This window comes from Gadus macrocephalus, chromosome 2, assembly GCF_031168955.1.
Source record: "Gadus macrocephalus chromosome 2, ASM3116895v1".
Taxonomy (NCBI): Eukaryota; Metazoa; Chordata; class Actinopteri; order Gadiformes; family Gadidae; genus Gadus; species Gadus macrocephalus.
In genome coordinates, this window is record NC_082383.1 from 15,905,880 (window position 1) to 15,910,585 (window position 4,706).

The following is a 4,706-nucleotide window of genomic DNA, read 5'->3' on the forward strand; positions in this document are numbered from 1 at the left end:
TACTTTTCCACCATTAATGTTTATGCCTGATGTACATAGGCCTGATAATACTCATAGTTAATATAAAAGTAATGGTTAATTTCTCCCACAGGAGTTTGACTGCAGTCCTCGTGGTCAGTAACACCTGGGTTGGTCCTTGCCATCTGGGGAGGAGAACATTTGGGTTAAGTGACTTTAACATGATCATATCACTATGATAAAAACCATGGGTAGGGCTGTCAGATGGTATTGGAATAGAGAAAAACGCTTAGCACAGATCAATTACTGTGTAATGTGTGGAATCTGAAGGGATTGATGACAGTATTGTATGTGTGTCTGGTGCTATGGGTGTGATAGGAACAACGCAATTGTGGACTGCTCTCAAATCTTGTACAAATCTCTATTCATCTGGTCTCCCTGGCTTCGGGAGGGGCAATATGGGTGTGTTACAAGGACTAGTAGTTGTTTCCTTTAGAATACCTTGAGATAAAAGAGAAGTTATTACCGGCTGAATTCTATCTAATGCTTCGGGGGACAAACGATATTGTCGAGTACAAGTCAAAGTAGCATCTGACTTTAATGTAACTTTAAGAGATGGTGAAGAGGTTACAAATCCTGCATGATTTTTATGCATGGCCCATAGTTTAGATGGTACCTGCGATAAACTCTGGGGTGAACTGTAACAGGAGAGGTGGGAGAGATTAAAAACTTCTGTTCCAATGGGACATGTGATACAATAGTAGGAACCGGCTTTGATATTGTTTCACTCATCACAATGCCAGCAATACCAACCGTTTTCAATGTTTGGTTACTTTCTTGTAAAATACTAGCACCAGAATCGACAAGAAATTCAAAATGGTTTTGTCCTACCTGCACGGAGCATTTTGGATTTTCGGATTTTCGGTGGGGGTGGAAGACAGTTGAAGAAGCGTTGCCTGGTGTAGCGAGGGCGGTTTTGTCTTTTATGTTGTTTTGGGCTGTTTTAATAGCGTCTACTTCTGCGGCTGTTAACTCTATGTCATTAATTTATCAACATGTTCTGCATTACTAGTTGCTGTTATGTTCAACAGAGCTGTTCTATACACTTCTGTCCAATCTGGGTTGATTTGCATCGTTATTTTGAAAATGTTAGACGCGATTTCTGGAGTTACTTCTTGTTTAACTGGTTTCGGTATTGGGTGTCGTTTTGCCGTGCGAATCCATGCATCTAAACAATTCTGTGTGTAATTAAAATCCCAATTCGGATCTGGTCCAGACGTTATTGTTTCTTTTAATTCTTGTAGTTTGCAAGAATCAAAAGAACCACCTATTGGCCAACAGCCATCTGTCCATTCGTACACATCATAAGTAAATGGAAAGACCGAGTATAAGCCTTCTTCTCTCAAGACTATATCTGCGGGGGATCTTGGTGGCACTATAGGATCGTTATTTTTTTTACCATAGCGGGTTCTTACCAGGTCCGCTCTTTTTTTAATTTGCTTAGATACCGTTATTGTCACCTTATCGTCCCGTTTTGATGAATGGGCGTCCATTTTACTCTTTATGATTGTGGGATTCAGACGTTCTTTTGGAAAGAAAACACAAACAAATTAATACAAATAAAGGAATACACACACAGCTGATACAACAGATAGGGATACGAAACAAAATACAATCACTTTTGTTATAGTTTTACGTCATGAATTCTTTAATGCTAAAAGTAGGCTATGTTAATGTTATTTAATAATTTTAAAACATGTGGAACTCAACGTAAATGGAGACCACAGATCTGTTTGATAAAGAAACAAAGAAATGTTATCTAACTGAATGATATTAATATATTTTGTACAAATTTGTAAATCAGAATAAAGTCAATGTCTCAAAGGAGCCCGATTTATTTATTTCTATGTTAGTTTCAGGGTACTCACTCGTGGTTTATCAATCAAACCTGTTTGAAGAATAAACTTTTGTGGAGTTGAATTGTCCTCTGGCTCTCGATCAGTGTCCTGAACTGCTACGTTTTTCGGGCATTCGTTCCTTGGACATTGTTATTTATCTGAAAAAAAATCTATACGATCTCTCAGATCATATTAATACAACTCCGCAGTAAATCTATTACAATCGCATTCAAATACATTTAGAATTTCGGGACGGCGTAAAACTGCTTCTCCAGCGCTGTGGAAAGAAGAAGGGTCTACAAGAGGTTGTAGACAACATGAAAGCAAAGCATGGAAAGAAAGGATAGAAATACGGCGCGAAAAATACATAATATAACAATTGGGATGAGACACAACGATGTTCTTTATATATTTTTTCTTTTCACAAACGAGGGGGGCCTATTCCCTCAGTTGTTTCAGTGCCATACTTACCTGCTGGCACTGTTTGCGTCCGTAAAGGCCGGACGTTATTTTTCTATTATATTTAGTTTTACCACTCGTCCACTTTTCTGAAAAAAAATAAGTTTAGTAACATGACAAGAAAAGTTGAACAGTGGTTAAATCAAATTTTTCGCCGTCGTTGGTGTCTTTAGGTTGGGAGGCTCCTCTATTTTATGTACATTTCATTCAGGTTCAAACAACATGACGCCACTCAATTCATCCTACTTGGTTTTCCCGTGGGTGCAATCATCAGCCCTATTTGAAGTAGAATCTCTGTCTATTCATCATAACTTTGAACCGTTTCTGTCAGTGCAGAAACGGTGCAAAGGTCCGGGTCAAAATTAAATAATTTCTTCCCGTGGGTGCAATTATCAGCCCTATTTGAAATAGATCTCTATCTATTCATCATACCAGTGAAAGGTCTGTCAGTACAGAAACGTTCAAAGGTCCGAGGTCAGAATTGCATAACTTCCGAGGGACGTACATTACCCATTCATCTGAGGTCCAAGCAAATGCATTCACTGGTTGGCCGTATGTGGGGTCCCAAACTGTTTTATTACTGGGCTTACTGAATGGGTTCTACTTGGGATGCACATTCATTTGTAACACACCAACGTAACTCTTGTAATGTATGTAGTTCTTTGGAGGGTTGTTACCCTTACTGAGAGTAATCAAAACGTTCTCCGCCAACATTCTTGCATTCGTCACATAACAAGAGTTAATCTGCAGAGCGAAATCTTGCTAACGATTCGCACGGCACAAGCTTTCCATTCGTAGTAACAAACAGTCTACTACTGGCCAATCATTGATGCCTACGTAGTACGGATTATCAATTCGTAGGGATTCCTAATTCTTGGATATTTTAGCAAAAAATATCAGACAGAGCCTCCGCCTAAATAAGAATTTAAATGAAACCTCATGCTTTTAGATCGATCTTCCCGAGGGCGTTATCTTAACACTTATATAAAATAAACCACTAGTTTACTTTCATCATACCAAAGGCAGGCAACTATGTCCACTTATCCCCTCTTTAGCTGAATAGTTGTTTTAGTGCTAATCGCCTCCAAAGGTCCAGGTCAGATCCTAATCACATGTGTTTATCTATTTTCCAAATTCCGGATCCCGTCAGAGGGTCAGAATGGCAAGATAGTCATTTAAAAGAAACATAACTTACCAGTCTGATGATCTCATATTGGGATCCTGCCGACAACGCCATTTGATGAAGAGAAAGTTCTCTCACGGACACGTCAGACAGCGAAATATTTGATTTAATCTTAAGGCATGATCATGGGAAAAGTACTGGCAGCAAAAGTTACCAAGAACACATTCGATGAGACAATAGATTCACAAGATTCTTATAGGGAACATTAACATTGTGGGAAGGAAGTGGGAGTGACCTTAGGCCAAGAAAATTTGTAACACAATGGGTGGGTATTGGACATGTCTACAGGTTTGGTTCTAAATGAGTTTACACAACAAAGGAGTCAGTCGATTGGCCTGGTCACAAAACCAGACTTACTGGCTCCAGTGGGAACTTGAATACAAATTAACTTAAGTTACAGGGAGAATGTATACAGTTCCTTCGAATGTAATGATTATATAAACAAGGTTAATATAATTTGTATGTGATTGTATATTTATAGTTATGATAGATATTTCCACGACAACAACGTAAAAACCACACAATGAATGAATGCAGAAGTGCACCGCGGGCGACATTTCTAACTTTACGCCCGCTTTTACTGACGTGAATACTGAACACGTCAGAGAAACATGATATTTGGATGTGCACAAGCCCTAGATGTGCATTACGCTGGTTTATACATACGGGACAATTACACGAATAAAGCATTTACACACCCAGAAGCCACCCATCGCGCACAGTGCCAGCCTCCAGCCTGTTCCCAACCATGCTGTTGGTCAGAATGAATGAATCGTGCGTTGAACCAGGCCACCTTGCCACGATGTTAAGAAGCTGCATTTGCGCATCACATATGACTTGGACATTGATAGAATGAAAGTGTTTCCTGTTGACGTAAACAAATTCATCCTGTGATGGCTCTTTAATGGCAATATGTGTGCAGTCAACAGCTCCGATTACATTAGGGGAACCGGCTGTTGCTGCAAATTGCGCTTTAATGTGGGCCTGTTCAACAGCATTGTATGGGAATTTGATGTACCTGGATGACATTCGGATGATTCCGTCCCACACAGCTGGCATGGCTCGGCTCAGGGGGACTGGCACACTCTGACCGATCGGCCAGCTCCCGCTGGAAGGCCCCTGTTGCCAGGAACCCCAGCGTGGAACCCCAGCACCTGTGTGGGCACGGACAACCCCTGGCTCCTGACTGTGTGGCGCTCTAGGGCCGG

General features: G+C 40.5%; 1 long non-coding RNA gene across 1 annotated transcript; it reads right to left on the minus strand.

The window, feature by feature from the left end:
• Positions 1–1,093: 1,093 nt before the first annotated feature.
• Positions 1,094–3,408, minus strand: LOC132473245 (uncharacterized). Its single transcript, XR_009529295.1, has 2 exons — positions 3,322–3,408; positions 1,094–2,734 (listed from the first exon to the last, which is right to left on the minus strand). It is a non-coding gene; the product is annotated as an uncharacterized LOC132473245 (long non-coding RNA).
• Positions 3,409–4,706: the final 1,298 nt, after the last annotated feature.